Source organism: Tenrec ecaudatus, chromosome 13, assembly GCF_050624435.1.
Source record: "Tenrec ecaudatus isolate mTenEca1 chromosome 13, mTenEca1.hap1, whole genome shotgun sequence".
In the NCBI taxonomy this organism is placed as follows: Eukaryota; Metazoa; Chordata; class Mammalia; order Afrosoricida; family Tenrecidae; genus Tenrec; species Tenrec ecaudatus.
This window is the reverse complement of record NC_134542.1, coordinates 59,162,616-59,178,376: the sequence shown is the minus strand read 5'-3', so window position 1 is coordinate 59,178,376 and position 15,761 is coordinate 59,162,616. Positions and strand designations below refer to the sequence as shown.

The 15,761-nt window shown below is 42.1% G+C and overlaps 1 pseudogene; it reads left to right on the top strand.

Moving 5' to 3' along the window:
• Window positions 1-7,488: 7,488 nt before the first annotated feature.
• On the top strand, window positions 7,489-8,162 carry LOC142423802 (eukaryotic translation initiation factor 1 pseudogene; annotated as a pseudogene).
• The last annotated feature ends 7,599 nt before the right edge of the window (window positions 8,163-15,761 follow it).

Genomic DNA, 15,761 nt, shown 5'->3' with positions numbered 1-15,761 from the left:
CACGGCCAGTTGTCTGTGCTCCAATGTTTATTACAGTGCAATTCACAATTGCCAAGAACTGGAAACAACCTACATTTCCATCAATACGCAGTGGATTTGAAAAGCCTGGCACATGCACACAATGGAGTACTACATAGCCCTAAAAAGTACTGGTGATGACTGCGTTAAACACTTCATCTCATGGGAAGAGTTGGAGGAAATTATGCTGAGCGAAGTCAGCCAACCACAAAAGGAGCCCACTGAGGTGAGCATAATCAGCACAGTAGGTATAGAAGAAAAGCCACTTATCTCACACTTTATGGGCTGAGGTGCAGGCAATCGGGTGGGAGACAGACCAAACCCAAGGTTGTATATGTCACTCTAACACATAAAAAGGGGAAAGGTCAGGGTGGGGAGGGAGAAAAAAAGAGGGAGATGATGGCATTGGGGGAGTAGGGCACTAATTCACCAAGGGGGATATTGCTTATGTCTCCACAGAAGTGAGAGTGTGAGTGCAGACTGCACCACAGAGTGCCAAACCTTGAGTGCAATGTAACCACAGGGAACAACTAAATAACAGAGAGGTCTACAGGGCCTGTCACAATCAGAGCCAAGCTCCCCCACCCCCAACCCCTCAACCCCCAAAGTATGTGCTACAGAGGACCACACTAAACCTCCAGGTTTGGGAGAGAGGCACACCTGCCACGCCCATACAGAAGCAAACCAAGAAGGAGAAAGGGAGAGCGAGGGACTAGACCCCATACTGGCACACCAAGCCCTGAGGATGACGTCCCTGCATGGAGCTGCTAAGGGACAGAGAGGACTGTAGGGCCGATAACAGCTGGATACATGATGTCCCCTCACTGGATTATACCACCACAGAGGACAGTACTGGGAACACACGGTGGGGAGTGAGTCTGGTCTGACCACCCCCATTGTGGGGGAACCAAGAAGGGAACATGACATATCAGCAAGGGGAGCAAAGCCAAGCTGCAAAACCCCTGAGGAGCCCCCCAAATAGACTCCAAGCTAGGAAGGGCAGTTCCCAGAAAACCCAGGACTGGTGGGGAGATAGTCATAAAGGTCAGTGGACAGACCTGAAATTATGTATACTTTTTTTTAACGTGTTTTTTCTTCCTTTTTTTCTTTCTTTTTTTTATCCAATCTTTGTTTTCTTTTTGTTTTGCCTACGTATGTAAGAGTGGCAAGGGAAGCAAACCTGAGGAGAAAGCAATGGGACTGATGGTTCTGGAGGGCCTTGGAGAGGGGAAGAGGCAGGGGAAAGGAGCAGTGAGCATACAACGTCATACACAGGGAAACAGCTTGGGAATTAGAAGCAACAATGAGGAGAATGCTGAGAAGAAACAATGTAGAGATCCTGATGGTGTCGGAACAATCTAGCACAGGAATTGCTACGAGGTAGAAGTTGGGCAAAGTGTGGTGGTGGGATAGGAGGAAGGTAAAAGGAAACAGAGTAAAGACCTAGGAAGCAAAGCTATGTACAGAGGTATAAACATAGGTATGCACTTATATAAGAGTATTAATTCATAACAATAGAGGTATTGGCCTATGTACATATATTTATATGGCAATACACTGAGGAACTGCACAGACCTTGGGCCTCAGTTCAAGCCCTTCTTAAAACAAGAACACTTCATTCTAACAACCTGGCATTCTGTGATACTCATCCTCCCTGCACGAACGGATCAGTGAAGACACGGTGGGTATTTAAGCAAATGTGGTGAAGAAAGCTGATGGTGCCAAGCTATCCAAAGACATAGCATCTGGGCTCTTAGAGGCTTGAAGTTAAACAAGTGGCCATCTAGCAGAGAAGCAGCAAGCCCACATGGAAGAAGCATATCATCCTGTGTGATCACAAGGTGTTGATGGGATCAGATATCAGGCATCAAAAGACCCAAAACAACAACTAAAAAAATATATGGTTTAGAATGAGAGGGGTTGGAGCAAAGACCCCAAACCCATCTGTAGACAATGTAGAACATCCCATCACAGAAGGTTAGTCGGAAGGGATGAGTCAACCAGGGCACAGTGTAGCACTGATGAAATACAGAATATTCTTCTGGTTCTTCGAAGCTTCCTCATCCCTTATTAATATACTCCCAGTCCTGCCTTTCCATTCTGGCTGGACACTGTTCAGATAAGAGCTCGTGGCGCACAGAATCCAGGTCAGATAAAACCCTCAGGAACAGAAATGGGAGTAGGGATACCAGGAAGATAGAGGGAAGGTGTGGGGAGGAGGCAAGGAAGGGGGAAGTGATCTCAATGATTGACACATAATTCCCCTGCCCAGGGGGGTGAACAACAGAAACATGGGTGAAGGGAGACAGTGGCTGGTGGAAAATATGAAAATGATAAAAATTTATAAATTATCAAGGTATCACGAGGGAGGGAGGGGGAGGGGAGGGAAAAGGAGGGAAAAAGAGGAGCTGATACTAAAGGCTCAAGTAGAAAGTAAATATTTAGAAAATAAAAATGGCAACATATATACAAATGTGCTAGACACAATGGATGGATGGATTGTGATAAGAGCTGTGAGAGTCCCCAATAAAATGATTTTTAAAATAAATACAAATAAAATGATACCACCCCCCCCAAAAAGAGCAGTAAGACCCCTCCAATAAAACAATTTTTAAAAATAAAAAATGCATCTAAATAAATAAATAAATAAATGAAATGAAACCAGGGTCAGAGAAAAGAAAGTTTCCTTTCTGAGAACTATTATCTGCCATAGTCTAGACAGAGTTACAAAGCTGGAAGTAATCAGACAAAAAGCCTTGATCTCAATTTAGGGGCCAAAAGTTTTTGGTCAACCCAATGTTTTTCTGTATGTCTTCGCACAGAGTGGGGAGCTAGACAGTTTGCAGAGGACTCTGGGCATCAGGAAGCGGGAGCAGGCAGGCTGTTTAGTTTTTGTGGATTTTTAAAATAAGAGACATAATGGAGACCCCGTAGCGTTGCTGCCCCGCGGAGTGTAGTAGCATCATGGAGAAATGTGCCACGCTAATCTAATTCTGCCATGTAATTCACAGATTTAAACATATCACTTCTAAATTCAGGCTCTGCAAAGAAACCTAACGGATTTACAGCTTTTTCTGTGTAACGGATTTGAAGTATTTTCTGACCTAAATTCCTGGTCTGTTGGGGATCACACTGGAAACTTCTTAAATTTAGGATTTGTGTTCCTAAAAGCCCCCAAGACTTCAAGAGAAGTAGCAAATGCTCAGGAGCCTCTTAACTGTGGGAATGCCCCAGTGCTTAGTTAACAGAGCCAGCAGCCATAAAAATCTCACATCAGAATTTCATCCTATAAACCTGGTGACACAGGTGAAATTAAGGTAAGGCTTTCCCACATATACTCAACTAAATCAACAAGAACATTTCATCATGCACATATTTAAAATTTTGCTGTTTTAGACATAATTTAAAGGAGATTTTCAAACACAGTCTGACTTCAGAGCTCTAATGTATGACCCATATTTCATGGATTTTAAAATACTTATTTGTATAACAAAGGAAATGCATGTAAATAAGAAATCAAAAAGTACCAACAAATATATAATGGAAATAAATACTTACCTGTGAAATAAAAAATTAACAGAATATTCCAAGGGCTGAGAAGCAAACACACTCAATGGGCTAATATGAGAAACCACTCCCTGTTCCACCCCGATGTTGTCTTTCCCAGAAGAGACATTCTGTCTTTTTACAAGATCTTTCTTTTCCTCACCAGTACACATCTAAAAATGACAGATATATACTTCCACTTCCTCGAGTTATTAATTTTAGGCATTCGGTTAAAACAGATCCAGATCCAGTTCTCTTCGACCACCTTGCCTCTGATACACATATGCTATCATATGTTCAATATTTTTAGTCAGTCAACATTAAGTAGAAAACCATAGCAATCATGGACAGACTATTTACTGTAGAGATAATGGTCCTGTACACAATTATGTGTTTTCTTTTTCTAAAGTTCACTGTTTCCCCCTCACTGGTAACACTTTTCATCTGCATAAGCTTTCCCCGGCTCAACACTCTCTGTGGTATCAGCCATTTTACAGAATCGTGTTTTCCCCTGAGGATCGTTGATGAAGTCCCCATTCTCCCACTCCATCTTGGGTGACACAGTCAGTCAGCTGGAACGCCTCTCTGCAGCTCTCTTGGGTTGACACCATTTTCCCTTGGATTTCATGCTTTCTTCCTTCTCTTTTAACTCCCCACCTTTGCTGGAACCTATTCTTCCGTGAATTCCATTGAAAAGGTGCATTGCAGGTTAAATAGCAAATCCTCTAGGTCAGCGGTTCTCAACCTGTGGGTTGCGACCCCTTTGGGAGTTAAACGACCCTTTCACAAGGGTCTGACCTGATTCATAACAGTAGCAAAATTACAGTTATGAAGTAGCAACAAAAATAGTTTTATGGTTGGGGGTCACCACCACATGAACTGTGTTAAAGGGTCATGGCTTTAGGAAGGTTGAGCACCACTGCTCGAGGTCTTCCTTCGACCTTGCTTTTCAATAATAATTTGAGGTTGACAATTGTTTCGCTTCATCATTTTGATGATCACTCCACTGTGTTCTAATTTACACTTCCGCTCCCCACCTTGAGAAGCTGGTTCCATTCCTTACCCAGACCTTTTTAAAAAGAATCTAAGCCAACTGCTTTAACTCTGGAAGCTTTTCTCTTTCTAAAATGATAGACTTCCGTCATAGAAAGGCATGAAAATGAATGAAGATTCCAAACAACAATCCCTTCAACAGAAAGATACATAACCTCTCTCCCATCATGTATCAATCCTGTAAATATTTTGGTCGATCTGCTTCATAACTGAGTGTGGCAATGATTTGTTTTCCTGAAGGAAACAGTGGCTTTTACATTTCTAATGCTCCCCCGTTTCAGTGGCAGAGAACAGTCTTGTGGTATTCGTTTTGATGATTTTTATTTTTTTAATTTTTGATGATTTCTTTCTTTAATGGTCACTTGTCTTTCTGTGGAATTTGTCTTGGTTAAATGTGGGGCTTTATAGAATGAATCTATCTTATCTTTTAAAAATATTTTCTTTTTTATTTCTTTGTTTTACTTTGTGAGTTTTCCATGCATTTATCTCTTAATTCTGTAATTTAGTTTATCATTTTTAGTTGTGATAGTTAGGCTTAGTGTGCCAATCTGGCCAATAGGAGCAGATGGGATTAGTCAGGCTGCAATTTGATTGGAGGGCAGAAATAAATGATGGTGAGGCCCACCCGATTTATCTTGCTCTCTGGTGATCGGGAGTGTGCTGGAGTGTTTGCGCTGTTCTTGTAGCTAGTTCTCTGCCTCAGCCTGTGAGCTGCACTACCCGTGGGCCAGGCCAGCCTGTGCATTGTGTAGCTAGAGCCATTGCTTGAACTTGAGACTGGTGGATTCTGTTGCCATGCATTGTGTGTGTTCAACATCCCATCTGGGCATGCTTTGCTAAACTCCTTAGCTACTGACTGTTGCTGACCCACTCTGCTGCTTGTTGTCTGTGGGCTGACTCTGCTTGCCTTGCCTCTGGGAGGGCTCTTCTGTCTGCTTCCTTAACCTTGCACCCTGCAGCCCACGTGAGTTGAAGGATTTCTAGTATATTAACTGTTCCACAGAAGTGAGTTGAACTGAATCCTCTGTACTGCTGTGGGACTAATTAGCTGTTATATTCCTTCTTGCTGTATAAACATATATGAGCATAGGTTTATACTATATAAATAGGTTTATATATAAATAAATCATAAGTGTCCTGGTCTCATTTCTCTAGAGAACCCTGCCTAACACATTGGTAATATTTTGAATTTGTTATATTCTGTCTCCCCCCCTTATAATACCTTCGCTTTATGTATGCACCATCTTATCTCTTTGAAGATTTGCATTATATTTTCCTTTTTTCAAAGCTCCTTGTTATGCCTCATACAGTCTCTGTTTTCTTTATACAACTTTACACAGGGCTTGTTGCTGTGTACTTGAGTCCTTCTCATGCTAGAGATGGCTCATTATCTGGCAGTCCGTCAGTGCAGGGTGCACTATGACCTTTAGTAGAAAGACTACAAATGGGCACCTTGTCTGTTTGTGGGCTTTATTGGATTGGATGTGAGAAGCCATTTTATTGGTGATTTTCTGGAAGAATGGAAGCCTCTCTCCTCCTTGGTGCCAGACACTCAGGGTAGTAGTGTGCTGTACAAAGCTGTAACGGGATGGGGTCTTTATGGGCCATGTGCATCTTGGTAGCTATTATCATAGATCACCCTGTCTCTTTTATTCTGGCTGTTTCTGAGACTTGAGTACCCCTCTTGCAAATTCTGTGGAGAGAGAACCTTCCCTCTGCTGACTAGGGACCGGAGGGGGCTGTACAGGGCTGAAAGATTCTTAAATTCTTATTTGTGAGTGGTTGGGAAATTGGCCATGCCACATACTGACTTTCAAACTATATCTTCATTTAGGCCATCACCTTATCCCCTCCCTCAATCATGCCAGTAATTTTAAAATATTTAATTATTTTAATGTGATAATATTAAAAATATTATCACTTTCTGCTCATTCTTTATATTTTTGTTTTTCCTACTAGATAATTGATTTATATTACTTTTTAAAAATAGAAGAAGATCTGGTGGTATAATGGGTTGTGTGTTGGGCTGCTAAACATGAGGTCAGCAGTTTGAATCCACCAGCTACTATGTGGGAGAAAGGTGAGGCTTTCTATAGCTACAGTCTCAGAAATCCCTAAGGTCAGTTATACCCTATCAGATAGGGTTGGTATGAGTTAGAATCAACTCGATGACATTGAATTAGTTTTTCGAGCTTTATTTTTTTTCATGGTGAATTTGGTATTTTCCTAAAAATTACAGCAATCCTATTTGTTTCATTTCTTTTGATGTCTCATTATTAGTTGCATATAAATCATCAACTGCTATATGATTCTGGGAATTTAGAATTTGAACTTAACATTTTATTATTATTATTAATTAGAGGAAGGTCAACAGAGTTTTTCATTGAACAAGTAATAAACATTCTGGTTCAAGTATCCATTTCCACTCCCACAATGTACCATCACTTACCCTACTTCCTCTTTCCTCTCCGCTTCTACTTTTCCTTATTTCCTCACCCTGGGAATTCTGTCTGGGGGGGGGGGGGGAAATGCTGCCCTTTTCATCTTAAATGGCTGATTATTCTAATACAGAGGGAAGTTCAGTTGCAGACCCAGTCTCTATTCTGGTCTCTTTTATGTCCTCTATTGTTTTTTTACCTTCCAAAATTGTGTTGAGTTCTCTAATTTACTAATATCTGGTATATCATTGTAATCTTTGTCAGTTTATCTCTTCATCACAGTAGAGTGCTGACAGGGGGCTGGGGTTGGGGAGTGAGATAAACATGGATGGAAAACCCAGTGTCTGTAACTGAAGTTGTGTTAGTCCGGGTAGACTAGAGAAACAAATTCGTAGACACTCGTATGTATATAAGAAAGAGGTTTAGCCCAGTCACTGAGCCGCCGCCGAGGACTCAGCAGCCTCCCCCTCGAGCCCCCTCGCTTCCCGACGCTCCGTCCCCCCTGCCCGCCTTCTCCAGCCGCCGCCTTCCGCAGGCCGTTTCCACCGAGGAAAAGGAATCGTATCGTATGTCCGCTATCCAGAACCTCCACTCTTTCGACCCCTTTGCTGATGCAAGTAAGGGTGATGACCTGCTGCCTGCGGGGACAGAGGATTATATCCATATAAGAATTCAACAGCGCAACGGCAGGAAGACCCTGACCACTGTCCAAGGGATCGCTGATGACTACGACAAAAAGAAGCTAGTGAAGGCCTTTAAGAAGAAATTTGCCTGCAATGGTACTGTGATTGAGCATCCAGAATATGGAGAAGTGATTCAGCTCCAGGGTGACCAGCGCAAGAACATATGCCAGTTCCTTGTAGAGATTGGACTGGCTAAGGACGACCAGCTGAAGGGTCATGGGTTTTAAGTGCTTGTGGCTCACGGAAGCTTAAGTGAGGATTTCCTTGCAATGAGTAGAAAAATTCCCTCTGTCCCTTGTCACAAGTTTAAAACCTCACAGCTTGTATGATGTAACCATTTGGGGTCCACTTTTAACTTGGACTAGTGTAACTCCTTCATGCAATAAACTGAAAAGAGCCATGCAAAAAAAAAAAAAAAAAGAAAGAGGTTTAGATAAAAGAGCAATTGAATATTGAGAAAATATCCCATCTCATCCAGACCAGCTCCATAAGTCTGATATTAGCCCATATGTCCGATACCAATCTATAAAGTCCTCTTCAGACTCACAAAATACATGCAATGATGCCATATGCAGGAGGATCACAGGCCAGTGGGTTGGAAATCTTGTGGATCCAGTTGTAAGCATCTCAGTGCTGGCAGGGGTCTCTCTGTGGTTCCTCCAGCTCCAGAGGTCTGGTTGCATTAGGGTAGGTTCATGTGGCTTCTCCAGCTCCCAGGGCATAGTGAGTGTCATGTGTCTTGTCACTGGAGCATCTCCAAGGGAGTGAGCCCAGAAAGTATCTCCTTTCTCCAAGGAGGAGCATACAGAAGTTCCCAGAATTCTCAGGAGAAGGCCATGCCCACACAGAGGCCACATTGGCTATAACCCGACTGACAGACTAGACTCCACTCCTTCACTCTTAATCCTCTCAAGTCCCAAATTGACACCAGATTATGTAACTACCACAGAAGTCATGCCTCTTGTTTTTTTATCTGGGAAATTATTTTCCCAGTCCCTCCATCTGCCTCAGCTCAGGTGTGCTACAGGGATCTCCAAGCACAGGAGATGTCCTCCTGACCACAGCTTGAAACTAATATGTCTTGATTAATGTAATATTAGTCTGAGGGGTATAGTAGGATTCTGCTAGTAACACCTTGCTTCTTACTGACAGAAACAAAATATTCTATAACAAAAATAAGATACTGAACTCTTATTTACACACAAAAGAAACATGATTTAAACTGGTCTAAGCAAATTGTGGTTTTAGAAGTGTCAAGGAATTGACTAATGACAGCTAGATCTATTCAAAACACACCGGTAGAATTCCTCTTTTCTGTTACCCTTGCTCTGTTCTCTCCCGCATTTGTGTACTCCACAGACCATCTCTTCCTGTATGTCGGCAAAATGGCTTCTCTTAGCTCCTACATAAATCCTGTCAGTCTCAATGACTCCGATGAGAATTCTCTTTTCTTAAATGGACCCAGCCTGGATGATGGTGTATGGCTGTGGCTGAGGTAAGGGTGGTGGTGGTGATGGAGTCTCCCTGCAAGGATCCCCTGGGCACAGTCAGGTATGGTTTTGAAGAGGGCTAGCAAACAAACAAGTCTAATCTGACACAAGAGGATTAGTAATAGGGATGGCCCGATAGCTTACCTGGTAGAAAGGATGTCAAGAAAGTGATGCACCAGTAGAAAGGGTTAGGTGATGTCAGAAAAAAGAAAAGCAAAAATACTCAACAGAAGCAACTGAAAGCATAAGACAAAAAATATATATAAGACATAAATATATATATATATATATAATATATATATATATAAGACATAAAAATAGGTCAGAACTATATCATTGTTTAGATAGATGGTTCAGCCATATTTTGAATAGAGACAAAGCTTTAACTGAGGTTATTTATATCTATCAGGTGTCTATATAAGCTCTTTTCATTTCCTTGATAATGGATAGTTAAGTACCCTTATAATTATATTTATTGATCTATTCTAAGTATCATATATACAAATGATAGCAAACTGAGGACACCGTGAGCTAAATCATAATTTATTTGCAATGCAGAAGGGAAATATATTCATTGCAAGTAAAGGGTGGGTAATTTTGGTGTTCTGGAAATAGAATTCTAATTAATTTATAGATTAAAAAAGCCACTCTGACTCAGTCTCATAATTTGAGTAATAAAACTCTTCTAATGGCTTTACAATAGATTTATAAAATAAATGAGCAAACTTAATCAAACCATACTGCTTAGCCAATACAAATGTTTCTGTTGTCAGCAATTTCTTCTCCCAGTTGAGCAGCTTAGCTGGGATCTGGGTGGCTACAGTCTAAGCAGTCGGAATGCTCCTTACAAGTGAGGAGGACGAGGCTTCGCCTCACAAACTTGGCCATGTGATCAGGAGCGACTGGCCTCTGGAAAAGGGCATCGTGCTCGGGAAAGCCAGGCACGGACAGAGATGGACTGACACATTGGCTACAACAATGGACCCGACTGTAGAAACAGCTGTGAGAATGGCAGGGCCCAGTTAGCGGTGGTTCTGCTGTCCCGGGAGTGGCTGTGAGTTGGCACTGACTCGACCCTTCCCAACAGCCCATCCCCTTATAAACAGATCAGCTGGGCCTTTATAAATGCATCCTTGATAGCACATGGGGGAGTTCTGGTGGACCAGTGGTTAAATGCTTGGGTGCTAACTTAAAGGTCAGTGGTTCAAACCCACCAGCTAATCTATGGGGGAAAAGGGGTTTTTTAAAATAGTAAATTGAGAAAGGATACCTATAGCAATCAGCTGAGGTAAACTATTTTCTTCTTTCATCTTGTTTCTAATAATGAACAACAATTTCTTTGAAGCTCCATATAGATATATGTTAACTTTTTAAACCTGCTAGCTTGTTAATTAAGGAGCCCTGGTGGCGCCATGAGGTAAGCATTGGACTTGGCATGGTTGGCAGTTCATACCCTGCAGCTGCTCGGCTGGAGACAGATGAGACGTCCCCTTCCGGGAAAGCTTTCCACCCTCGAAGACCTTACGTACCACCACTGGGAACTGGAGTTGACTCCATGGCAGCGGGCTTGGTGGGATATTAATTATGTTCGAAGGGGTTACTCTTTTTCTATTTTATAATCATTTCAGTTGATTAGAACAAGGCTACAGAAGTGTTTCCTAGACAAATCAGATGAAATATTTATGACTTTCCCTTGGCATCACAAAGGCAGACAAGGTTATTGATTTACAATTTGCTTTATAAAATTATAAGCCTGAAAGAGAATCGAATCAGAGGTGACAGTCTCTGGCTGCTTCCCTGGAGGAATAGACCCAGGTCACGTAAAGGGGATTCCGCAGTGAAACGCAACAGCAAAGGAACTCCTCCTGCCCTCCAGGCTCCCGAGGGTGGCCTCCTCCACATTTCTCTGAAATTCATCCCGGGGGGAGGAAGTTGGTTATGCATTGGCTTTGGGTTATGGGCCTCTTTGAAAATCTGACAGTCTAAGACTTTCTCCTTGGAAAAAATGTACATCTACACATGGACCCTCAGTGTGTGCACTTGGTAGAATTTTATGTATTCCCGCTGAAGGTCAGGTATGAACAACCGAACCATTACATGAAAATAAGTCATTTAATGTTGATAGCAAATGAGGACAAGCTTCCCTGAGAATCTAAGTACTGCACAGCACGTGTAAACTGGACCGAAGGGAACATAGACAAACATGTTTGTTAGTTTCAAAAATCACCATACAACATGTTGAATGATTTTGCCCTTTGATGCCCTCAAGTCAGTTCTGACCCATTGCAACCCTGTGTCCAACAAGACGAAACACTGCCTGGCCCGGCGCCGTCCACTGCTGCAGCCACTGTGTCAATCCAGCTTGTCAGGGGCTGTCCTCTTTTATGCCGCCCTCTACTTGACCAAGAACAATGTTGTTCTCCAGGGTCTGGCCTCTCCTGACAACATGTCCAAAGTGCGTGTGCTGAGTCTCACCATCTTTGCTTCAAAGCACTCTCACGTCACTCCTTCCCAGGCAGATCTGGTTGTCCTTGGGCAGTCCCCAGTGCCTTCCATACTCGTCTCCAGCACCACGACTCACATGCATCGATTCTTCTTCTGTCTTCCTTATTCCGTGTCCAACTTTCACATGCTTATAAGGTAACTGAAAATACTATGGCTTGGACTAGGCATACCTTCTTGGGCAGCTGATTTACCCAGTACAATGCCATTTGATTTCTTGACCACTGTTCCTATGACCATTGATTGTGGATCCAAGCAAGAGAAAATCCTTGACAACGTCAACCTTGTCTCCATTTGTCCTGATGTTACTCAGTAATGTAAAATGTGTGAGCACTTTGGTCTCCTTTCCATTGACTTGTGATCCACACTGAAGGCTCCCATCCGTGAACTTCATCAGCAAGTGTCTCATGTCTTCCTGACTTTAAGCAAGCTGTGTCATCTGCCTATTGTAGGCTGTTACTAAACCTTCTGTTATTCCTGAAGTGGCATTCTTCTTCTCTGCATATTCCAGCTTCTCTGATTGTTTGCTTAGCATATGGATTGTATAAATATGGTGAGAGGATACAACCCTGGTGCACACCTTTCCTGATGTTAAAACATGCAACATGCCCTCGTGCTGTTCACACAACTGCCTCATAATTCATGGAAAGGTTCCACGTGAGCAAAATGAAGTGTTGTGTTATATTCTGAAATTCCCATTTTTCTCAATGCCATCATAGTTTGTTATGATCTACACCATTAAATGCCTTAGAATAATAAAATACATGTAATCATATTTCTTAAATTCTCCACTTCCTCAAGATTCATCCTATATTAGCAATGATATCCCTTGTTCCACTTCTGAATCCAGCCTGAACCTCTGGTTCCCAATCTGCATACTGATGCAATAATTGTTGGGTAATCTTTAGCAAAATTTTCCTTGTTTAGAAGCCCTGGTTGCATAATGGTTACTCATTGAACTACGATCTGAAAGATCAGCAGTTTGAAACCACTAGCCGCTCCTTGAGAGAAGATGGAGCTTTCTACTCCTGTTGACAGTCTCAGAAACTCACAAGGGGGCAGTTTTAACCTGTCCTATAGGGTGGCTATGGGTAAGCATCAACTCAATGGCAGTGAATGAGTGATTGATTGATTGAATGACAGATATTAATGATATTGCTCTATAATTTGAGCATTCTGTTGGGTCACCTTTCTTGAGAATGGGTACAAATGTGGATCTTTTCTAGTCAATTGGCTAAGCAGCTGTCTTAGCCTGGCATAGACAAGCGTTTCTTGTGCTTCATCAGCTTATTGAAACATTCCAACTGGTGTTTCACTGATTCCTGGAACCTTGTTGCTGGCTCATGCTTTCAGTGCAGCTTGGCCCTCTTTCTTCAATACCATTGGTTCATATTCATATGCTCCTTCATGAAGTGGAGGAATGCTGATGAGTTATGTTTGGTACAAGACTGTATATTCTTCCCTTTTCTTGGATGGTCCTGCATCATTTAATATTTAGCTCATTGAACCTTTCGATATTGCAACTGGAGGCTTGGATTTTTTCCTCAAGTTCTTTCAATGTTCTTTTTTGGCTTTCTAACTCCATGTCTTTGCATATTTCATTATAATACAAGAGTTGTACTCATCAGATAATTTCCTGAGGAGTGCATGTGGGGGCGGGAGGAGGGGGCAAGAACTAGAAAACAATAAGGGAAAAATAATGAGGGAAAAATGTAAGATATCTGAGAATCAACTCCAAAAATATTGTTAGGTGTCCTTGAGACAACTCCTATCTATCGAAATCCCATGTAAACGGAATGAAAACGTGCGTGGTCCTCAGACCGAGGAAGGATGCTTTCGGGCATTTCAGTAGCTATAAGGTTAACCCATTTTGTTGAAGGTCTTCCTCTCTTCTCCTGACCCTCTACTGGACCGAACATGCTGTTCTTTTCCAGGATCTGGTCCCTCCTGATTATATGTATGCAGTCATTACATAATCTGTTGTCAGTATGAGAGTCTTAAGAGTGAAGGGGCGGAGTTTAGCTTGTCAATCAGGTCACAGTTGATGACTTCATTTGGAAGTGCTAAGGAGATAAATAGCTTGCTGGAGGTGGGACATGTGCTTACTCCCTGTGAGACATTTCTGTTGACAAGACACATGGAGTTACGCTAGAGCTCTGGAGACAGACCCCTGCCAGTGATGAGATGCTTACATTGCCACGGGATCCACAAGACCTTCCACCCACTGGCCTGTGATCTTCCTGTATTCACTGTCATTGCATGTGTTTTGTGAATCTGAAGAGGATTTTTATAAATTGGTATTGGACATCTGGACTAATATTGGAGTTATGGACTTGATCTGGACTGGGCTGGGACGTTTTCTCAATATTCAATTGCTCTTGTATATAAACTTCTTTCTTATACACATATGAGTCTCCCTGGATTTGTTTCTCTACTCTACCCAGACTAACACAATATCCAAAGTAAGTGGGATGAAGTCTCAACATCTTTGTTTCAAACAGACGGCCTGGCTGAATTTTCTGCAGGACAGATTTGTTAGTACTTCAGTCAGTCCATAGTATATCAATATTCTCCACAAACACCACCGTTCAGATGTGTCCATTCTACTGTGTTCTTTCTCATTCTTTGTAAGCTTTAGATGCATACAAAATGAGTGAAGGTACCGTGACTTGGACTAAGGACATCTTATTGTTTACTGTGACTTCTTTGTTTATTCATGCCGTAAAGGAGTCCTTTGCTGCAGATTTGTCCAATGCCATCCAGTCCGTTTGATTCCTTGACTGCTGCTTCCACGGGGTGTTGGTTGCAGACCTAAGAAGAACGAAAGCTATGATGACGTTTTGTTTTTTCACCATTTATCATGATGTTGTTGACTGGCCCAGTTGTAAAGATTTTCATTTTCTTTATGCTGTGCATCCTATGCTGAAGCTGTGCTCCTTGATTTTCATCAGTAAATGCTTCAAGTGGTCTTTGCTTTCATCAAGTAAGGCTGCACATCACAGGTTGTTAATAAGTCTTCCTCCTGACGCCAAATTCTTTTTTGTATACCCACTGCATTGAGTCAACTCCAACTTATAGCACCCTATAGACTTACTTTGTAGGGCTTCCCAAATTGTAAAGTGTATGAGAGTAGACAGACTTGTCTTTCTCTTGAGGAGCAGCTGTCCTGGTGGTTAGCCCACAGAGCTCACTCACTGATGAACCCAGAGCCACGGGGTCCTCTTCATAGAGCCTGGGTTAATCGTTCAGAATACAGATCGAACAAGACTGGTGAATGGATATTGCCCGGTCACCTTTTATGAATTTAAACCACACAGTATCCCCTTATTCGGTTGGAGTGACTACTTTTTGATCTCTGGACAAATTATGCACAAATATAATAAGTGTTCTGGAATTCCCATTCCTAGATGTCACCCATGGTTTCTATGGTTGCACATAATGCCTTTTCATAGCCAATAAAGCACAAGTCAAGGTCTTTCTAGTATTCTCTGCTTTCTGTCAAGATCCATCTGACATCAGTATCAGAGACGATAGCCTTCACTCTGGCCTCTTCTCAATCCACCTTGTATTTCTGGCTATTCAGCTGCAACTGTTGTAAACTTAACCTCAGCAACATTTCACTTGCTTGTGATGTTAATGGTATCTTTTTCTCATTTCTGGATTCTGCTGGATCACTGTTCTTTGGACTAGGCACACAATGATGGACACATTGTCCTTGGGAATAGACTGACCTCTCCCAGTCAGTTGGCCAGATTGCTAGCTTTCAAGTTTCTTGGCACAGACCAGCGAGTGCTTCCCTTTGTGGAAGCATCTCAGTTGGTATTTTGTCAATTCCTGAAGCCTTTCTTACTCCCAATACCTTCAGTGCAACTTGGATTTCTTATTTTAGTAAATATCATTGTTAAACTTCTTTCAGTATCATTGGTTCCTTATCACAGGCTCAAAAACAAGACAAAACAAAAAAATAACGAAACAAACTCATTGCTATCAAGTCAATGTCAACTCTTGTGACACACCCCTATCCCATGGTT